Here is a 23,435-nt window from a genome sequence, read left to right on the forward strand (position 1 = left end):
ATCTTTAAATATTTGTTTATTATTCAAAATGTGACATAATTCAGCCTATTGTTCTTTAATTGAGTTTACCACATGTATTGCTTGTTCATTATTACCACTGTGATGTCATCTTATTCAGATGGTATTGTTTTTTTATACTGATTAGATAACTGTTATGTTAATAAAGTCTTTTCAAGTCACTGGGCTCATCCCACGAAGGGGATGGAGGAAGTTTGTAAAGTGAGGAGGAACTAGTTAAGCAGGATCAGGGAATTTTTGTATACTTCAGACCTTTGCTCTTCAGAGCTCTTGAATCAAGCCTAGGTTGACACATCACAGTAGAAGAAGTCAGGGATGAAATCCTTATTCCATTGAAGCAATGGCAAAAATCTAATTGATTTGAGCAGGGCTAGGATTTCACTCTGGGATAGTATAATATTAACTGGATCAGATTTAAAATTAATTTTATCTCAAAACAGTCAAAGTAATTGTGTGGGTTATGGCTCAGAGGTGTCGCCAGATCCTTATCCTTAATTAATTGTCTCTTGTTAGGGTCTCTAGTTAATCTTTATGTGTTTTAAGGTACCAACAGTGCATTTACATACCTTTGTCCACCTTGTATAGGTGTATCAGATAAACGGTTCTGGTCTTGGCTTTTGGGAATGCAGTCCCGCCACATCATGCTTTGTTGTTGAGCATTGTACAGTAATATTTTGTCTATTGAGTGCACTACTGTATTCACTGTGACATGGGGAGACAATGTATGCACAGGGTTAGTTGAGGAAGGTGCAGTTGGATTCCCAAAATAACTTTCGCCATAGGGCACGGGGAAGGGATTGGTGGAGTTTTTCAACTTCAATCTTTTATATTACTTATATTCAGCTTCCAACTGCCTTTCCTGGTCATAAACACAACAAGCAGCAAGAGAGGAAGCAGTTATTACTGTACTTGGAAATGTGGTTTGTTTATCAATAGGATGTCAATCACAGTCAACCAAATTTATTAACCCATGAGTTTTAATCAAAATTATTCAGCACAAATACAGAAAGATAGGGGTTACATATTTTACCACTCCATCGATCTGGGGTACAACCAACAGCATGGACTTTTCCAGAAATATAATTCACTGCTGAGTAGTATATATGCCTTAGGCTGTTGCCATAGGCACAGCCTCCCCAAAATTGGTTTGATTCATTCTTACCCTAATATTTCCATTCCCATTCAGTTTGCACTTGCTATACAAGGTTGTTGGAAATTTGTACCTGTTTCTAGCAACAGTTATGAGTTGCTTATTATTTTTACAAACCTTAGCAAATTGCTATGTTTATCTCTGTGTGTGCCAAGAACAAATTCATACACACAGCTTTTAATATATTTCTGTATGAGGAGAAATGGTTCGCTTTAGCATAAGTATGGATTCTCTTAAGAATACATACTGGCTAAATAATTTTGGTAACAGTGTAGGAGGAAAGGATCTGCCCTGTCCAAAAATTACATTTAAGCCTAACAGACATTACTGTAATCCCCACAAGCTGGTACTTCTGATGTTCAGCTGTCTATTCTGGATAAAGTGACTGGGCAATGAAGATGATTTACTACTTTTGCTTGAAACAAAGTTAATTTAGTCACAAAAATAAATTTGGACCCAGAACTAATTTTCCATGACTATTCCTATGAACAAAGTTTTGGGTACATGAATAGAAAAGTGGTGTAAATACACTGTACCAGAACTTAATTTCTGATTTACCTAAATGTTCAATCACAAATTTCACCACTAGTCACACTGCAGACTCTTGGCAATAGATGTACAGTGAGCATATAGTTTTCAGTAAGAATCTATAGGTACAGATGAAAAGAAGAAATACATGCTGAACTGTTATGAGATTACTTCTATGACAAAAAGAGCAGGGCTTGCTGCCTATATCAGTGTCAGCATAGATATATTTGTGACATACTCCTCTCTATGATTGCTGCTTGTAGCTGATTATTTTATGATGGTTGGCTGAAGATGTGCACTTTACAATAAAGGGCAGGTTGCTTGATTAAAAAGCGAGGTAAGGAAATGAATGGTAGGAGGTCAATGAGTATGGAGACAACAACTATCTTTTTTTGGCCAAGTGGCTGCTACTTTATTTAACCTTAAGATAGCTTCTAAATGCAACTGGTCCTGGAAGCAGTGAAGAAAGGGGACAGGGATTAAGGCCACAGTCACCCCAGGCTATCAACAGCTTTCCCATCTTTTCACGTTCAGATCAACAGCATACCAACATTTCCTGGGGGACAGCCCCACGCAGAGGTGCCACATCAAACAACTCCTAGGCCTTGTAAACATGCCCAGATTACTTTGTCAATCTAACCCCTTTTTCTGATGCTGGGCTGATGTCAAATTTGCAGTGGTTCAAAGAGTTTTATCTTCACCCACTGCTGTTCTTCTGTAGGTGAGTCTTTATCAACTGACCAATGCCAGCATTTGAAAGAAGCAATAGGAGTTAACTCATGATGGCCTCTACCAAGGAGGACTGCCATTGGCCAGCAGTTTCTGTGGCATGATCAGGAGTGTGGCGCTGTCCCTTGCCTTTACCTAACAATATGGGCCGTCAGAGAATATGAATGAAAATATATATATTATGTTATATTTATACTCCTAGACAAAAACAAAGTACGTATATAAAGTTCCAGTTTTTTATATATACACACACACTTGATTATTCACCTTTCTCTTTAATAAATACTGATGCTAGAAAAACAGGGCTATTGCTCTTTCGTGAGTAATCTCAGAAGTACCCTCAGAAGGTATTCTTGCATTCTAAACTGTGTTTGTTGACCCATGTGGTAGGGGAAAAAAATTAGTCTTTTGGAGAAGTGAACTCTTCTGATCGATGCTTGAGACTGTATGTTTCAAAGCCACAAAAAGGGCATAAGATTGTGTCTCTATCAATTAACAATTCAAGGGCTGCTCCTTTCTCATTCAAGCATTAATGCAACTTCACTGGAGAAATAGCAAGGCTGGAATGGGGTACTCATTTTTAGAGGTCAAAGATCTCATTTGAAGAAAACAAAAATATCCAGATGTTTCCAAAGTACTGTCCTCCAGTATCGCTGCTATGCCAGCATAGTTAACCAAGACCTGCGTTTTTGTGATATTCTTAGAGCAAGTAAATGCAGTGCAGGTCATAGATATCCAATATTTTAAAAAAACAGGTGAGAGAAAGAGATGGTGCTGGATCTGAATACCCCTAAACTTTGGGAGAGGAAGACTTCAAAATCCAAATAAAACCAAATCTGAATTTTATAAACAACCTGTATCTTCACAATGGGGTGCACCAAGCCTCTGACATTGAATATAACTTAATATTGGGATGTGAAATTTGGATGCAGATCAGGTTTTTGCAACATGAACCCATCTCCAGTAAAAATATAACACAGAGTATCAGAATATAATGGAATAATAATAATAGTAATAAAACCCTTTATGTCCAAATGACCCCAAACTAGAGAGACTGGATCTTCTAGACAGGCTGAGAAGAGCTGAGCACAAATCTGTAGCCAGACATGAAAGGCAGCTCTACGTTTGTTTCCCTGGCCTTCATCCTGAGGCTGCCAAATGCTGGTTTGGTCCCTGTTGCAAGTTAGAAGGCTCTTCTATCTTGTACCAGCTACCAAGGCATCTATGTTCTGCTCCCGCAGCCAGGGATCAGCTGGGCAGAAAGGAGACCTAGACATGACCACTTTTTGTCATCCTTGTTCCTTGTGTCAGCACCTGGGTGGAGCGTTTGGTGTAAAGCCATTCCACTGGCTCGACAGCACCCTTCAGTGGCCAAATCCACTAGTATAAGGGCTATTTTGCACAACTAAAGTGATATAAAGCAGCCGGAGCACTCTGTAGAATCAGGGCAATTATTTTTATGGGAAAATGTTTCAGTACTTATACAGTGCAAAAAGTCATTGTGATTTTACCTTCCTGTCACATTAGCATGTTTTGGGGGAATAGTTTAATGCAAAAGTAGTGTTACTTCAGGAATCGCAGTATCACTTCTGGCAGTCAAATTCATATTTAGTCCTCAGTGGCAAAATATTTGTGGCAGAGGATAAAGGAAGAAGTTGAACCCTGTAAAACATTTGTTAACAAACAAAATGCTGTCAGTTGGAAACAAATGACTTCATCCCTCGATAGGGAAATCTGTAAACAGGATGAGCCAAAGAATTTTACAAATATCTTTGGATGCTTTGCTAAGTTTTATTGGCTTGAAAGCTGGTTTGGAAGATTGGTTTGGTCCTACAAGGCAGTTCAATTGCTTGAAGCATGGCAGAGTGATATGAAATAGATGAAAGATCAGTAAATGTCAAAATGAGCAGAAATAATGGTAGCTACATTATTTCATACATGGCTCCTTTCGCCCATACACATCTTTTAAAAATAGGCAACTGGGGGGCTGCCAGTTCAGTTCTCCACCATCCAGCCAGGCTCCAGGCTGAACAAGAAAAGGTTTCACTTGTCAGCTGGAAGATGTACTCTGGTGAGAACTGTTTCCAAACAATATGTCATTTTAAGGATCTAAAAATAAAATAACTTTAATAGCAGATGCATACATTCCCAGTTAATTTATTCATTGTACTTTGTTGCATGTCTTGGGAGGAGCATCCTCTCTTCAGAGAATTGGTTAGCACCAGATAAGGCTGCCTGTAGCTCTGAGATGTGCCTGTGAAAGGAAATTCTGGTTATTTATGGCATCTATTGTAATGATATGGGTGAACCCGCGTTATGGGTTGAGTTAAAACCCCATTGAGATTGGTGTGTGAACTCACCCTTCAGTTAACATAACCGTAAGCATAAGTGCACCACCTAAGACAAACTGAATATGTAAACCTGCCCCAAAGCTTTTGGTTGAGTATTGGTTTTGGTAGGTGTGTGAAGATGGAACAGACAAAAACTGGGAAAGACTGAGGCCTGATCTACACCTAAAACTTAGGTCAACCTAGCTATGGTGATCAGGGCTGTGAAAAATTTTGCTCCCTGAGCACCATAGTTAGGTTGACCTAATCTCCAGTGTAGTTGCAGCTAGGTCAATGGAAGCATTAGTCCATTGATCTAGCTACTGTCTCTCAGAGAGGTGGATTGCCTACATTAATGGAATCCCCCCTTCCATTGATGTAGGAAGCTGCAGGGCTATAGCTGTGCTCTAGACATAAATCAGAGACAGAGAGACTGCAGGAGCAGCTGAAAAAGCATGGTGGCTGTCCCGGGAAGAAACCTGGGAAGAGGTTGTTGGGTCATGTGTGCAGGCTGAAAAGAGTGTTCTCATAACAGTACGTTCCACAGATAACCAGAATTTCCTTTCCCAGGCACACCTCAGAGCTACAGGCAGCCTTATCTGGTGCTGACCAATTCTCTTCAGAGAGAATGCTCGTCCCAAGACATGCAACAAAGTACATTGGTGCTGTGAGGAAAAAAAAGCTGTTTCTTGCTATTTGATTCCTTCTGCGTTAAGAGAAACAGAACTTGGTATATTCTTTGTAAATAGAAACAACCACATCAAATAAATACTGATCACCAATTTCTGCTTCCAATTGGCATATCCATAGGGCCCTGAACTTGACTAGCTGCTTCGGTCAAAAGGGGGGAACAGTACCAGTGAATCTTTGTTCTGATGTTTAGTAAGTTTGTCATGCTCTGTAGAGTGACTCATGAACGTGAGTGCCAACTTCAGGGCAGACTGTTAGAAATAAGGGCACAAACACCAAATGGTTGTGTGTTCTATAATTAGATTTTGCCAACCAGATATCAAGTGTGAACTCCGCAAGCACTGTAACAGCGTTAACAAGGAGTTACAGACAGTCCCCTTAGCACACTGGGCTATCTTGCCACCCATGCAAGCCTGCCTTTCTGATAGATGGTTCCTTTTACCAAAAATCACATCAATATTCAGGTTACTCCCAGTCCCAAAGGACCAGTCACTTACCCCAATTATATACCTTAGATCTCTCACCGAAGACAACACTTGTAGCCAATCCTGTAATAAACTAACTAAAGATTTATTAACTAGGAAAAAGAAATGAGTTATGTATCAGGTTAAAACAGGTAAACATACACTCACAAATGAGTTAGTCTTAATAGGTAATAGAAGCTGCTGTAATATGTAAGTTCTATATGTCTTCTACGGCCAACTCAAGCTAGCTTGGGGATCCCTTCCTTTAAGCTTAGAAATATTGCCCTCTTTGAATTGCAAGCAGCACAGTGATACAGTTGTTTCTGGTCAGGGCTTTTTATTCCCTTACCCCAGACTTCAAACTGTGATGGGACGAGGGTTTTTGCATGTTTCCTCTTAATGAATGTGAGGGGAGAAATCAACAAAGTCTTTTGTCCATGGGTGTTCCACAATGGTTCATCTGGTGTCTATAGGCCTTCTTTAGTTGGGGAGGAGATAATCTTGTGATAAACCTCTTGTGATAAACTAGTATTTCACACTTAATCATGCATCGCTCCTGACTGTGGGGGTTTCCAGTTACAAAGCAAACACTTAAATACTACTTTATAGAATGGGATACAGATATTGTAAGTGAGATTAATGCATGCAGCAACCGGCAAGCATTTCATAAAGTCAAACACTAAATACATCTCTCTAAATCTAATGCCCATTTTAACAATACTACCACAGAGATGAGCCAGATTGGTTTCCAGTTACGCTTTTGTCAGTGTTCAGTGAGGCCTAGGGGCCTTGACCTGAGCTGGCACCTGCTCTGCCACTATCACAAAGTTCTATTTTGATTTTCTCATGAAGGCAATTAAACTCATGAATACTTCAAAGTGTATTGAAACAGACACTTTATTTGTATTTAGCCATCATAAAATCCCCTTATTCTATATAACAACCACAAAAATGAGCACCTCTTGGATCTATGTAATACAGTTCTTCTTGCAGGTTCCTCTTGCATCTGTAACCTGTCCTGGATGGTATCTGTAAATATCGTGTATCTTAAATATGTATAAATTCCAATGTATTGGTATGAATTATCACATTTTGAATACAGCCCCATGATTGCTTAGCAAAATCCTGAAGCCTTGTGTGAATAACTTTTTTGATTCCCACACTTACTAAATACACTCATATGTTTCTAAATACACAAACCTATACATTGTCCTCATGTCCCGAGGTGATACTGAAGTCAATATTGGTAAGCTCAAACTGAAGTTAGTGAAAGTAGAGTACTGACACCAGCTGTGAATTTAGCCTTCCCACCTCTGGTAATTTTTCCCACTGCAATTTTTTGAAGAAAAATAGTTAATTGAAATTCACATTGGGAAATAAGGAAAAATTCAAAAAAATTAAGAAAGGTTTTTCTACATTATTTCTCCCCATTTTTGCCAACTGGAAAACAGTATCAAAGTATGAAAGGTATTACTTATACACACATACTCAAAAAAAGTGAGAAAGTGTGTCTGTGTATCTTCCAAATGGTAACAAAAAATCATGGTTGTTAAGTCTCACTTAAAAAGAGAGTTTCAAAAAGTAACAAAAATTAAAATTTAATAATGAAAGTGTTACTTTTTCACTCTAACTTTTTCCTACTTTTCTAAGAAAAGAAAGTAAAAGAAAAAATATAAAATTTGGGGCCAATTTACCCTGAAATGTTTTGCTTTGAATATTTTTTGAAAAATATAAAATGATATTGAAAATGATATTTAATGAAAAACATTCGTTTTTGACATTATGCTGTTTTTAATTAAAAAAGTTTTCTTTAATAATTTCATCCAGTGCTAGTTAGGTACAAGTCTAGATACAGGCCAAAAAGAGAGAGCACTGCAGCAATCTTTAGCCATAAGATTGTCCTGTTTTTGAATCAACCACTTTTTCTGAAAGATGATGTATTTGAAACATTCCATAGCTGACATGTAGATTATCAAAAACTATACAAAGGAGGCAGAGAAGGAACTGGCAAATCATCTCTCCTCATGAACCAATAAAAGTTGACAAGACAATTCATTTCAGTAAATAGTGTCCCATTCTGATGGATCTGGTATCCTCAGATAAGAGAAGCTGCATATAACATAATGCTCAGGAGAAGGTCATAAGAACCTTATTTTCAAATGCCTCCACCCTTCCCGTACTCTCGAAGATGGGAAGGTTTTATCTGGACCAGCAGGGGAAAAAGAACCCTCAGCCCCATTAAGAATGGCAAGTCCACTCCTCTCCTCATGGGTTTGAGGAGGGGGCCTCTGTGGCTGATTAGTTAGACAGAAGAGTGTGGCATAATCTTATTGGCTGCTAGACACCCAAGGGAAGGGATTCAAAGAACTTCACCATGCCAGGAGGAGGTGTTCTGTATCGGGGCGGGGACCACTATCCCCCTCCTCTTCTCCCCACCAACCCTCTGTGATTAGAGTAAGACCAGGTTGTTGGGTTTTGCTGTAGGCCTCTTCCCTCCCTGTCAGACTGGTTGCATGGTATGGGTTTTCTTTACCTTCCTTTCAGCAACCCAGAAACCCAGTGGGAATGTTGAGTTATGAAATTAATTGTTGTCACAACTTGGCAGACGTCCAGCCCAGATAATTGTTCAGAGGGGGCTCTGGTTGACTGATCAACCAGAATTTGGAAGCGGAATAGGAGAAGGAATGTCCTAAAGAATGTGGAGAATGGGTTGGAGCTCCTAATGTCTGGTACAGCAAGGAGACAACCACCTGTTCCCCGCTCCTTGGGCAAGGCAGTGGGGTCCCAGTAATGATTGTGAGACCAGGCTCACAGGGTGGGGATTGATGGTGACCTTCCACCAAGTGGAACCGATTGCAAAGGATGGATGACTTGCACTGGATGCGTTATTGCTGGATAGTTCCCAGATGTTACTTAATAAAGTTGTGGCCCACTTAAACCACATTCCTGGTGTCTTCTTTTTTTGTCCTCTTGTGGTGCCTGGAATAATAAATAAAAGACTTAACAAATAGTGTGCAAGAAAGTAGAGTCGTGGCTGAGCAGCAACAACCCAACACTGTGAAAACCAAAGCTTCGGTAAGTTGACTGAAACAACTTGACTTCTGGTCTCATTGGGTCTGGTTTTCAGAAGTGTTGAGAACTCCCTATTCCCATTTAAATCAGTGAGAGGGGAAGGAGAACAATGCCTCTGAAATCAAGCCCATTATGATCAGTTGATTTATTATAATTTTTAATTATTAACATGAAGATGTTTATTAAAATACTGCATATTTAAAAATATAACTAAACTTTATAGGAAGCAAATATTTTGCTACCATAGTATTGTTAGACATGCCAGAATGTTTTCCACCCTTAGTAAAGTAGCTTTGGCAAATACATACTCATATTTTAACAAACATTTTTCACATTAATATTTACTTGGTATATTACTCTACAAGCTGGGGGTTTTTTCTTTTCAATTTTGCAATAACACCACTTTTGCTATAAACCTCAATGTTTAAAGGACTGTAATTTACCTATATATTGTGTATGTCTGAAATTTAACATGGGTGACTAATAATTGGCCTGATTTATGTCTCGCCGTCAGTGGAGTTGCTGGGTTGCACAGGGCATAAGTTTGTACAAAATTTGATGGATGAGTTAAATGCAAGATCATATTTAGATTGCACCACATTTGCATTTTCAGAAGCTTTGTATTGATTTTCTAAATCGAATTATGGCTTCTGCTGTTAAACAAATAATAGAAAGAGAACGGCACAGTACATATTAGCAACTACCAATGACCCCAGAACATTATGAATACTGGTATTGAAAGCCATAAATGTTATAGAAAGTGGCAGTTCTTTCTTGCCTTACTATGTTGTAAAGAAAAAAGCAAAAACATTTCTTGAATAGGAGAACTAGAAATAGCCAATTATTTGGGAGTGAAATTAACACTTGTGCAGACAGCCACCACAAGACCTATGCACCATTTGAGTACCACTTAAGTCCAATGATATGTAAATCTTAGTCTGGCCTCTGCACAGGGGTAAATTTCACATCCTGTGCATTCAACGGGATTTAAAATGAATAAAATACTAATGTTTGTGGTTCAGTGGTTTCAATGGTTCATGTATCAGGTTCAGAAGTCAAATGGATCAATTGACCATTAGTTGCAAAAAGTCAGAACTGTAGGTGGCAAGGTAATGTAATTCCTCAAGGACATGTTTTATTTGTGTTATCAGTATTTCTGCTATTGAATAAATAGTGGTAGTCTTGGATGTTTATAAGTACAGGAAGATCATGCAGGTATTTTTGAAAGAAGTTTCACGTGTGTGATTATTTTTAAGGTCCTGGAATATACAAAATTCCTATTTGTGTTGAAAGAACTGAAGAACAATCATTAAGAGGAAAATAGACCCCTATATTTGTGGCAGTGTTGAATAAGATAGTGGCTTTTAAAAATGTATAATAGGATACTAGGGAGAGCTTTTGACTGGACATTGTTCCAGTTGCAAGCACATGTGTACTGATTCGTTTCTACAATAGTTAGAAAATATTCTAAGGTCTCATGAAAAGTGTCAGGTTAACAGACCTGGAGACTGAAGTCCCCTATCCACTAGACAAGTACACTACAGGCAGAAACAGTAGCTACAATCTTTCCCATGCTTGGCCTGCCACTGTTTCTCAATAGAGGATTTGAAGGATTACTTCTAGGGACACAAATATAGTTTTATTTCCATTTCCATTCAGCCACTTGCTCTCTTCTGAAACTGCCAATAAGTGTTTTCATTAGTGCCAATGTTGAAGTGGATGCTTGTCCATTAGGTACTGGATTAAGAGCATCAGTCACTTCATACAGGCTGCTGAAGAGGCAACAGATGGTTGGTGGTGTCCTCACTGAAGTCAATGACAAAACTTCCAGCATGGCACCACGGTTTCACCTGGTAACTTTTGGTTGTTACATACTTCAGCTGCATTTGGAACCAGTGATGTAAAGATGAAAGGCTCAGTGGCCCACTGTCAGTTCCCTGGACTAGCCATTTCTCTGTCGCTCTCTCTGATCTCTACCATTCTGTGATATTCACTGAGAGAAGCACTGCAGTGTTTCAGTCAACATTACTTTAATTAAGGACCTTCAGTGTTGTTATATTATCTCTTTATATTGTATCCATAGTGTGCTAGCTGCTGTACAGAAAATTATGACACGTTCCCAGGCCTTAATAGGCTTTCAACTAAGGAGACAACGGCTATAAGATAAGGGGCCTCAGAGGTAACCAAAATAAGACGTTTTATCATAGTTATATGTTACGTTGGCCAAGCACAATCCTTCTTGCATTGCTTGTGTGCTTATTCTTCTCCTGTTGCCAGTAATAGTAATTGTTGTAGTTACCGTCAAGTATGTATACTGCAGTAGTGCTAAGGGGCTTTAATCCTGATGGGGCCCCATTTTGCTGTACAAATGCTCATAGACAGTAAACTTGTACAAATACATCATTTAAGCAGTAGATTTCAGTTACAAAACATCTTTTTTTTACTAATCCTTTCTTCACATACTCTCTGGATTCATTAAAGACAATGAGCCATATTCTCAGCTGATGTAAATTGGTATAGCTCTATTGGAATATCTGAATTTTGAGAAAAAGCTCTGGCATTGTCAATGCTGTAGTAAAATAAAACCAAAAACCATTAAAAGAAATAAAATAAGAGCAGTTTTATTTTAGATGCAGTGATAAGTGTAATCTACCTGCAAACATTATGGATTACAGTGAATAAAGGAAAGCAGTCAAAAATTATTAACAGAGCTAATTTTAGATTTTGGAACATTTTACGACCTAGTGCAAGGTTATAAGCTGTTTTAATGAAGATAATATGGATTCTAATTGATTTCATGTTGTATACTAATTATTTACAGGTTCAAAAAGTCAGACTGATTCTCTGAGTAATTACTAGAAGTAAAAGCATATTCTGAAACAGAGTAGCCTGAAAAAACAGTATAATTGCTTTACAGAAAGATGTGGGAGTGGAGTCGTTAACATTCAGTTTTGCTGACATTTGAATGTTAACCTTGGTTTGGTATGGGAGACAGATGTTTGAACACAGTAACACACTGCTGAACATGGATGTGTTAATATTAGTTTATAAAGTCTGAATGATGGAGAAGTAAAAATGCCACCCCTCCATCTCAATGGGTGAGGGAACTTGACTGAGCCAGCAGTGAAGGGGAAAATCCCCAGCAGCAAGAAAAGGAGACACTTGCTGAGCGACATCAAGTAGCTCCTTCTCCCCAGAGTCTCTGAAACCTGTTGGCCAGTTGGGGTGGGGGCAGAGGTGCTGATTGACCAACATTCCCCAGCTCCCAGGATTTAACCTGGAGCAAGGGCCATGTGGACCCTCTTTCAGCTCAGTATCAGCAACTCCATCCTGAACTAGGAATGAGACTCCAGCCTGACAGATGATGTGGGTCTAACTGATCACATGTTTGGAGGTCAGGAAGGAATTTTTTCATCCTTAGGGACAATTGGCAAAGGCCCAGGTGAGTTTTTCCACATTCCTCACAGCACCTTCAAGCCACAGTGCATTAAGTAGGAATGTGCTTGGTACCTAGCTGAAGTATTTGTCTTAAGTTGTGAATTTGTCACAACTTTCATCTCGTTTCCAGTGAGGTTAAAAGGATAAAATGAATGGTTCCCAGAGGTAAAAGGCCTGGGATTTTGCTAATGAGCCTTAGCCTCAAGGGATAGGGGGTGACCTTATGGACCTTGGAGACTGAGGTTCCCCATCCTTCTGCACCCTCTATCCCCGTCATGGGGGGTGGTGAGCTGTGTCCTGGATAGTAGGCTGAGGAGAGCCTTCCCCCATTTATGGGAAATGTGGTAAGAGCCCTGTAACACCCACACTGTAACCACTTAAATACCTAAGATAGGAGAGTATGAGTGATGGCTGGGTAGAGCTCGACCCCTGTGTTTAAGTTTAATAAAAGTTGTGGCCTGCCACTTACAATCCATCTGTGTGTCTTAGCCACTGTTTCTGGATCAAATACTGGCTACTTGAGTTTTGGATAAAATTTGACCATTATACTTTCCACCAAATGTACTCTAAACCACCATTTGTATTTCTGTGTTTTTAAAAAAAGGAACCAAGGTATCATGACAAAGATTTCCTAACCCTGAATAGCAAGAGAATATATTTGTGCCCTAAATGAAGATGAAAGAATTACAAATGGACAGCAACAACAAAAAACAAAACGTCCATTGAAGGAAAAATTAGGCTCTAGTATATGAATACATTTCATTTCAAAGGAATAAAAAAAATCCAAATAGCACAACTTAGACCTGGATCTAAACATCCTCGACACAGCCGTTACATTTCAAAGCTATGGAAGATGACAATAGAATGTAGAAATGCCTGGAAAATATTTACTCAATATTTTGCAGGGGTTTCAATTGTTAAAAGCTAAATGAAACCATTTCTACATTCCTTTTCTGTATCCACAATTAGAGCTGTGCAGATAATGGATTATTATTGTATTATTTATTATAATCATTAATATAATTTGTTTTTTATTTCAGGTTCAAAAGAAATATTTTGAAATTTTCAGCAAATCAAAAAAAAAATGTAAAAATTAATTTTGGGTCAAATGAAACATTGTGTTTGACCTGAAATGAAATGTTTCAATTTGATTGAGCATTTTTAATGTTTTGAAACAAAATGGAAGGAAATTTTCAAACAAAAAGCCATTTTGAATTGAACAATTGAAATGTTTCATTTTAATAATGAAATGAAACATTTTGACTTTTATGAATTTTGTTTTGTTTAGTCATAAACAATTCAACAAATCCAACACATTCATTAAACATTTCTGTTACGGAATCTGCATTTTTCACCAACAAATGGTTTTGGTTCTACCTACCTGAATAACCTACATATGAAACAGTTATTAATTATAAATCCAAATTACATTGCTTGTGATTTAAATGACCTGGGCATGCAGTTTGTGGTTACTAAAGGGATTTTAATATTAATTACTGTAAACTGGGGATCTGAATAAATATCCTCTCTGGTTAAATATAAGTGACTGTTTATTTAAATAGTAAATGAACACTGATTTAAAGTTTAGTATAAATATTTAATTAGTACCCTTATAGGTTATTTTCCCCTTATTAAAAGCTATCTATACAACACTCTATATTTAGTTGGAGAGGAAAGCTGTTAACAGAAAGATGCATTCCTAAAAGGACTAAATATTGGACATGTTCCAACTGCCTGTCTGTCAAAATGTTCACATTTAATATAATTGAGTAAAAATGAGGAGTGTGTGTTTTAAATTGAAATGGGGGAGGGAGGGGTCTAGAATGAAACGGAGGAGGGTGGGTGTATATTTTATAATGTAATTGGTTTCTTTTGGAATGAAATAGTAGTGGAAGGAAACAGTTGAAATGGTGGTGCTGGTAGGGGAATGCAGAGAGAGGGAATATAATGATATAGTCTCTCTCTATATCCCTCACTAGTTCTGCCCTCCCTGTCCCCCAACTCTGCATCTCTCTGTATATTTATTTAAATTTCTCTTTGTGTCTTTAGGTATATTTATGCATCTGTAAAGTTTACTGCTTTACCCTAGATCAGGATATTGACAGGTATGGGTACTATATTTACCAACTACTTAACAGGGCTATGGTGGAATTAATTTAATGCAGTGCTTTGAATATATAAATCTCCCAAAATGGTAAGAACTTGTAAAATTAGGTGCTAGATGTCTCAAAGTGGGCAGCTAATCACTGAGATCCCCAAAATTAGTGGATGCCTTTCCAAATTTTTGTCCTAAACACACTTTCTCTGCCTCAGTTCCCCATCTGTAAATTCAGGATAATACAAATTGGTTACCTTACAAGAGAGTTGTGAAGTAAAAATTGCACAAACAACCTTAATTCTATAATTGCCTAGTTTTTTAATGCTTCACTTTACAACTTAATATTCTTTTAATGTTAATACAGCTCTTTTGTATGTAATATTTATTATTTTAAAATAATGCAGGGATGTTCACCCCACCTGGTTTCTGTGTGTTTCAGAACATTGTAAAATTAAGTTTTCTATGGGAGATCCCATATTAGCATACATTTTTTTTTCCCTTTTGGAGACCATCAAACAAAGAGAGACAAATTTTTAGACATCACGTGAAGGTATAAAAGTATTCAGCTGTGCCCTGGGAATGAATCATGCAGTGTAGGTTGACATCCAAGATAACACATGCTGCTAGGAGAATACAAATAGACCTTTCATGTTTCACATGGATATGAATATATATTATATATATAGAGAGAGGGACTTCATGTTGAAAAAAAGAAATGATTTTGATATCACTCATAAGGTAATTCAGTGTTGTTCTGAAGAAGTTTGAGGAAGGACTGCATACTGACAGACAGTACTCAAAATTATTCATGTTTGTATTGAATTAATTAAACTCTCACGTATAAATTTAGATGAATCTGTTGTGGAATTTCCATCTTGCTGGACAAGTATGCAGCACAATCCAGGGACATTGCTGTCAGTGTGTTTTTTCACAATGCAGTATTAGCTTGAGGAACTCATTGCCACAAGGTGTAATTGAGGCCAAAAATTTCAAGGATTCAAAGAGTTACGTATTTCTGAGATAGCATTAAGAATTTAAATGGGATGTAAACCTTTGTAATTTAGCATGCAAACCAAGCCGTAACTATCTGGGACTAGGATGAAACCTCCCCTAAAGACAAAGTATACCATAATTGTCCATTATAATATTTCTGAGAGAGGCAGAATACTGGACTACATGGGCCACTGTTGTCCTCTGATATGGCAATCCCTATGTTGCTATACACCCACATTTATCCTACAGTGAAATGCTAGCAGATTTTTCTCTAATACCTGTCAAAATGATTATGTTGCAACAATGAATTAAATACCAGGTGTAGCCTTGCTTTGTCTTTCAGTAGCATTGAAGTGATTGACCCCTGGATCTCCGATGAAGGGAAATGACTGTTTCTGTTTATATTGTGCCAATACAAGTCTTTCTCTGTCCCTGTTACCTCATTGTCTGATAAATAGATATCACCAGTCATTTGTTTTTGTTTGCTAGATCAATGCTGGGGATAAAACCTGACTCAAAAACTGCAGGAGAGTAACAGTGTGTTAGCATCTAGTCTCTGGATTGGGAGGATGCAAAAATTGGAAAGGGGAAACAAAAGATCTGCTACAAAGTTCAAATTATGGTCACAATGAGGAAAATGACTGTGTGAAACTGGATTATTACAGATTTGCTCACTGTGTATATTCTGAGTCTTAAATCCTCACTTTAGTAACAAAAGGAAGTTAATAGTTTGTTTTTCTCCCCTTAACCAATGCAGAATCAATGTAGCTATGGTCAAGTGATAGGGATTCTTCTATTCGGACATTGTACATAATAGACTTTTCAACTAAGTTTCAGTTGCAGAATCTTCATTATTTATGATGATTTGGGACCATGAAGAACTCAGGTTGATTTTCAGATCTCATACTGAGTTTGCAGGTTTTTTCAACCTTCTTTAACTACAAATTGAGCACTTCTAAAATGGACATTACTAAGAGACACTGACTGAACACCCATTTTACCATAATTAGAGCATAGCCTCCCTCTAAATGTGCCACAGTACCTCAGCTGCAGTCAATTGCCATAAATTATGAGTATGTACAGTACAAATCTGAACATTTTGGATTATACATTTTCTCTAAAGAAACGACATTGCTAATATGTGCCTCTGGTATGTAACAGGGGAGATTTGATTTATTTCCAAGGTCTCAGCACTTAGGACACCTGCCAACAAGGGATTTGAGCCACTCTGTGTGGATGTTCTGATACCAGTAACTACATCTCATTTCCTTTCTGTCCGAGGGCAAGACTGGAAGCTCCTCACAGCTGCTGCTTGTTTCAACTATGTGCTGGTTACCACTGTGTTCCTGTCATATAAAGTGGCATAGTGTATTCTCTTTGATATCATTCTCCCATGATGTTCCTGTGGTTTTATTGTTGTTTTCTGACATTGATAACTTCAAAATCTCAAATTTAGCAGGGTTCAGCTGTGTGCTGCAGTTTTGACAAACCATAAGTCAGTCAGAAAAAAATCTAATATATTGTTTATTATTGGTATTTAAAGTTGGTTACATTTGGCATTAGATTTGTTGCCAAAGGAAAGTGGTTTGGGTAGAAGTTATTCAAAGAAGTGGCAAAACCAGCAATTAAGTCTTCAAAGTGCTTAGCACAACAGATCCCAATTGGGGCTAGTTGCTACTGGAGTAGAAACATTGCATGTGAATAAATATCTGTTTCCTTGCTCCCTGAGCTGGGATCACAGCATAATCAGCATGCTCAGCCAGGGGGAAAGGGAGGGATGAATTGTGAAACTATATTTATATTGCTCTTCAGTGCCCTCCTTTCATTGGCACATGGAGTAACATTAGCTAGCTCCAGTGTATCCGGCAGGGTAGTTGTAAGGCATTTGAGTGTTGTTGGGGCATTAAGAGAATTATAGAATTGTAGGACTGGAAGGGACATTGAGAGGTCTTCTAGTTCAGTTCCCTGCACTCAGGGCAGCACTAAGTATTATCTAGACCACCCCTGACAGGTGTTTGTCTAACCTGCTCTTAAAAATCTCTGACAGATTCGACAGCCTCCCTAAACAATTTATTCCAGTGCTTAACCACCCTGACAGTTGGGAAGTTTTTCCTAATGTCCAGCCTAAATCACCCATTGCTTCTTGTCCTATCCTCAGAAGTTAGAGAACAATTTTTCTCCCTTCTCCTTGTAACAACCTTTTTATGTACTTGAAAACTGTTATGTCCCCTCTCAGTCTTCTCTTCTCCAGACTAAACAAGCCCAATTTTTTTTCCAATCTTTCCTCACAGGTCATGCTTTATAGACCTTTAATCATTTTTGTTGCTCTTCTCTGGACTTTCTCCAATTTGTCCACATCTTTCCTCAAATGTGGCACCCAGAACTGGACATAATATTCCAGCTGAGGCCTAGACAGCATGGAGTAGAGAGGAAGAATTACTTCTCTTGTCTTGTGTTGTTTTCAATACTCCTGCTAATACATCCCAGAATGATGTTTGCTTTTTTTTGGACTCCTTTCTAAATTTAGTTTGACTTCTGAGAGGTACTCTCAAATATTTAAAGTTCTCTTTTCAATAAAGATCATAGAATTACTTCTTAATTTTCAGTATTAAGGGTTTTTTTTTAAATGCACTATAGTTGAAGAGGGCATTCTGTTACAGATGAAAAGCCTTCTCACTACACTACTTTCAAAGCTTTTCATTTATGTTCTGGGCACTAGAATATTGTCATTGGTCGCAGGGGCATGCACAAAGGGGGACAAGCAGGGTCACAGGCCCTCCAATAATTGTCAGGGGCCCAGGACTTCTCCGACCCTGAGGCTGAAGAGACAGGGAAGAGCGAGCTACTTCCTAGGGCCAGAGGGGAGGGGGTAGAGTGAGTTCCTGCTGGGGCTGGGGAGAGGGAAGAGCAAGCTCCTGCCAGGGAAGGGGAAAGAGGGAGCTCCTGTTGGGACCGGGGTGGTGGTAAGCAGCAAGCTCCTCCAGGTGGGGGGGGGGGGTTGGAGGGAGGTGCACAGAATGTGCCCCTGCAAAAGGAGTCAAATTTAAATTCCTGCACACACCCTTGATTGGTCATGTTCTCAATTGGTGTAACTGGTGTAATTCCATTGACGTCATAGGGACTAAACCCATTTACACCAACTGAGGATCTGGCTCTGTATTGGTAAGGATGTACAATCATCAAACAACCCAGTGCTTTAAGAATTTCAATTATATGGACTCTTAATTAAATGAAAATGTTGAATGAAACTCTTTCCTATTAGGGTTTTTATTTGGTGTCTAAAGTTTTGTTTTCTGTTTTGCTTTCTCTTTGACAGCTCCTTCAGGCTGGAAGGAATATCTACATTTGGAGGCATGTCAGTTATTTCTTTGATGTCGGATTCGTCATTGGGACTTCTTGCAGGCCAGATCTGATGAAAGTAACCAGGAACCTGACCCTCCTTGGAGCATGGAAGCCCTTAGAGTCAGAGCACAACTAATCACTGGTGTAATCTGCATCAAATCATCTGCCTCAGATCTGACCGCTACGAGCTACAAGCTGAGCCCTGATAAAAGCCACAGCCTTAAATTCTGTTCACTCAGAAGAATAAAGAGGACTAAATACCTTGCCCCATACAGAAACAACTGTCTCCAAGCCTGACACTTAAGGAGTTCAGTACTGAGCAATTAGAGTAATAAACAATAAATCAATTTATCATGCGGTCCAGCCAGCATCCAAAAAATATTTAAGTATGTAGCCAAAAGGAAACATGAAGCACTTGAGTGATTGCAAGAAAAGCAATGCATGTACAACAACAGAGGAATATTGCTATTTGTGGGGAAAGAAAACCTCTGCCATCCCTTGTACATATTCAAAGCCATAGAAGAACGGAGCATCAGTGATGCTCAAATGCTTGAAAGAATGTTCTCTCCTGTTCTCCACCCAAATCTCAAGAAAAAAAAGTTCGCTGTTACAGATTGCATCTCAATGCACTTCTGATATTTGCACTGTCACTTCCATTCAGGGTCATGATGTGTGCCATCATTTGCACAGATGGTCCCATGAGATTTTAGACCGCAACAAGCTGTATCTTGCAGGGGCTCCAAAAGGAAGTAAGAAGCTGAAGAAAAGGAATGCTCTCTTACAGTGAGGATTTCTCCCCACAGCAAAATAGTCCTTCTTAAGATTAAAAGAAGTGTATGAAAAAAGCATCAAAATGAAAAAGTGGATTTAAAAAGGGATCTAATATTTTTTTTAAATGAAATTCATTTTATATCATAGTAGCAGCCAAGAGATTGAGCCTATTGAAACTATACACCCAGAATGTTCCTGTTGGACATTAGCAGTATCCTCCTAGAAAATATTAAAGAAAAAAGTCATTTGTAATATGTATTTGACATATAATACTTTTTATAGCGATTTATCTATGCTTCATGGAGAAATGTAAAAGACAAACAAACAGCATTTTCAGTTTATTTTTCTAAATAAATGTGTTGTTTGTATTATTTGCAGTCACTTATTTTAGATGGTTTTCATTACCCCAAAAAAAGAATTTAAAGATGGAACCAAAACACAGCAACTGTTTTGCCATGTTAAATCGTAACAATTACAGACTGAAAGCTTTAATATAAATAGTATAATTTGTAAAATTATAAAGTATATTTATACTGGCAAATATGTATGGAAAACAAGAAGGAGGTATTTTAACTCTAAGTTTCAGTATATAGATTTTGATAGTCACATGAATGAATGTGAAGTTACATAATTGGTACAGGGTTTTTTTCTGTAATACGTTGTAGCAAATGAAGCTTCAGATGCCTAGGAATTCAGAGAACAATTCTAATGTTCAAGATTTTCCAAAATTACACACAGCCCCCTTGTCAAGTGATTCACTTAGTCCAGAAACCACTTTTTTCATACTGTAACATACTCACAAGGCCATTAAAGATGCCGCTATTTGGTCAGGAGGAATTTGGGAACTTAAGGGGTAATAGAGATTGATCATTACAGTCATCCACAGATTTCATTTAGGAACAATCATTGTATCTGTCTAATGGAGTATTTTGTTATCAAGTCATTGAACACACTGATTCTAGAACTGTTTTGAATAAAAATATATATTTTCCCTTTTTTCCATAATCTTCTAGCCTGTGTAATTTTTAGAGAAAAAGCGAATCATGTGATATCAATTCTCTTACTTTAATCATCAGCTTTAATCTAAACAGGCTTTTCTTTATTCCCTTTGCTCTTGAGGAACATACTAATTAAGTGTTCAGTAGGGGAAAAGTGTTCTTTCAAAAATGATTTCCTCTAATATATAGTTGAATTTGAAATGGGTAAATAGCTTAGTACTTGTGCTCTATTCTAATGTACTAACAAATGTGTATAGGCTTCACCCCTTCTGATGGATGAAATGACAGAACTGCTGAAGTGTGTGCCTGAAACCCTATTACTGCAACAGGTGATAGATCTGTCTTTTCCCAAAGCCCAGGTACTTTGAGTTCTGTCTCACTTAAAACTGTGAAGTCATGGGTAGCCACAGTTGGTGACTGATTTTTTTTTCTTTTTGCAATAAATCAAACACACCACACACACACCCCACCAAAGCAATTTTAGCCCTATTTGATAGTATCTGTGATATTTATGAAAGTGGTAGTTATTGGTCACTGAAAAGTGGCCTGATCCTGTGATGTGGGGAAGGCCCCCAGTTCTACAGGTGTCAACAAGAGATGAGAACTCTGAACACAGCTGAGTTACAGCCTTAGTTCACACATACAAGTTCAGCTGAAGGTTGACTCCTAGACAAGTTGCTATGAATATTCACAGATTTCTCATTTGCTCTGTAGAAGTGGTCACCTAAGTCACAGAGACTTATAGACTTTTAAGGCCAGAAGGGACCATCTTGATCATCTAGTCTGACCTCCTGCACTTTGCAGGCCACAGAATCTCACCCACCCACTCCTGTAATAAACCCCTAACCTATGTCTGAGCTATTGAAGTCCTCAAATCATGATTTAAAGACTTCAAGGTACAGAGAATCCACCATTTACACTAGTTTAAACTTGCAAGTGACCTGTGCTCCATGCTGCAGAGCAAGGCAAAAAAACCCCAGGGCCTCTGCCAGTCTGACCCAGAAGAAAATTCCTTCCCAATCCCAAATATGGTGATCAGTTAGATTCCGAGTATGTGGACAAGACCCACCAGCCAGACACCTAAGAAAGAATTCTCTGTAATAAATCAGAGCCCCATGTACTGTCCCGTAACCGACTATTGGAGATATGTCCTGCTAGCAGTCACAGATCATACCATCCCGTCCATAAATCTCTCAAGCTCTCATCATACCATCCCCGCCATAAACCTCTCAAGCTCAGTCTTGAAGCCAAGTTTTTTTTCCCCACACTGCTCCCCTTGGAAGGCTGTTCCAAAACTTCACTCCTCTGATCATTAGAAGAATTTGTCTAATTTCAAGCCTAAACTTGTTGATGGACAGTTTATATCCATTTGTTCTGGTGTCCACATTGGTGCTTAACTTAAATAACTCCTCTCCCTCCCTGGTATTTTTCCCTCTTATGTATTTATAGAAAGCAATCATAGCTCCCCTCAGCCTTCTTTTGGTTAGGCTCAACAAGCCAAGCTCCCAGAGTCTTTATTTATTTTGTTTGTTTGTTCCCTCATTGGGTGACCTGAGTTTTATAAATAGAGGATCCTCATTTTATGTTTGCAAATTATCCATATCCGTAATTGTTTAATTAAACTGCTGTATTATGCTAATAACAGTATTTCAAAATAGTCATGAAAATTTCTGGTATGAGTATTCTCACAATCATATTTGCAGCAGTATTTATGCCTGTGATGGGGTTGGGACTCACCACTGCAGCTCCTCCCGCTGGCACATCTGGGAATTAGCTCTGTCCTCTGTGGGGCACCCTCTGCTGGTGATGTCCCATCTGTCTCTCACCCTGCTGGCGTCTGGACACGCATTGCTCCTCGCTCGGTGGCATCCTTTTCAGGACAAAGCCTTCTGGCAGTGCCCCCAAGTCCACCCTCACCCCCTTCCAGTATCTGTCCAGCAGTCAGTCCAGTTCACTCCTGCCGCAGTGGCCAACCACAACCCTTCGAGTCTAGTCCCCCTGTTCAAGGGCCAGTTGCAGTCTGTCACAGCCACCCTTCCATGGCTGGGTGCTGTACAAGGAGGAAGGGCGGGGGGTCTGGCCCACCCACTACTCTGGGTCCCAACCCAGGGACCCTCTAGTGGCAGCCTCCCTGCCCTCCTTCTCTCCCCTTGTCTAACTGTCCCTGGGCCACTTCCATTGTGGCCCTTCGTACCCTCTAGGCCCTTTCTATCAGGGCCCGCAGTCTGGCAGGTATTGGGCCAGAGCCCTTCTATGCTCCCCCGCTGCTCTGTCCGAGGTGCCTGTCTCCTGCTCAGAAGACAAACCTTCACCTTCTGAAAGCCTGGGAGAGACTGCCTGCTCCCTTCCTGGGAAGTTTATATAGGGCCTAGCCCAGCCCTTATTGGCAGGCTGTAATATTGGCCCTGATTGGCACCCAGTAGGCCTTTTGCTGATTGGCTGCCCTTCTGTGCAGCCGATCTGGCCTATTCTAGCCCTATCTCTCATAGGGGTGGGGCAGGTGCCCCACCAGAATGACATTTTTGCTTTCTGCAAACATTCTTATGAATAAATATTTGTTCACCTGAACGTCTGCAAACGAATGAGGAAAACGCAACTTATATCTGTGAATTCATATTTACAAATATGTTTTCTTCTTTACTTGCCCAACTCTAGAGAAAGCTGTGTGATATTTTTAATATACTAACTGCACCTATCTAATACTCTAGGCACACATACAGTTTTATAAGGACAGATACTGTAGAGTAGGAAGTCCTGGGTGCCAGTGGAGCTGTTATTCTATGTTAATAATGCATAAATGATAAAGATAATAGAACA

At 38.9% G+C, this 23,435-nt stretch overlaps 1 protein-coding gene and 1 long non-coding RNA gene across 2 annotated transcripts in view; one reads left to right on the forward strand and one right to left on the reverse strand.

Annotated features, from left to right (window-relative positions):
• PRR16 (proline rich 16) overlaps positions 1–19,652 on the forward strand; it is a 227,738-nt gene extending 208,086 nt beyond the window's left edge. The window contains exon 3 of the mRNA XM_037901603.2: positions 18,824–19,652. The gene's annotated coding sequence lies outside the window, so the exon portion shown is untranslated. The remainder of the gene's footprint in view (positions 1–18,823) is intronic.
• Positions 6,751–22,951, reverse strand: LOC122465964. The gene is made up of 2 exons (XR_006291122.1): positions 22,356–22,951; positions 6,751–8,885 (listed from the first exon to the last, which is right to left on the reverse strand). It is a non-coding gene; the product is annotated as an uncharacterized LOC122465964 (long non-coding RNA).
• Positions 22,952–23,435: the final 484 nt, after the last annotated feature.

This window comes from Chelonia mydas, chromosome 5 (assembly GCF_015237465.2).
Source record: "Chelonia mydas isolate rCheMyd1 chromosome 5, rCheMyd1.pri.v2, whole genome shotgun sequence".
In the NCBI taxonomy this organism is placed as follows: domain Eukaryota; kingdom Metazoa; phylum Chordata; order Testudines; family Cheloniidae; genus Chelonia; species Chelonia mydas.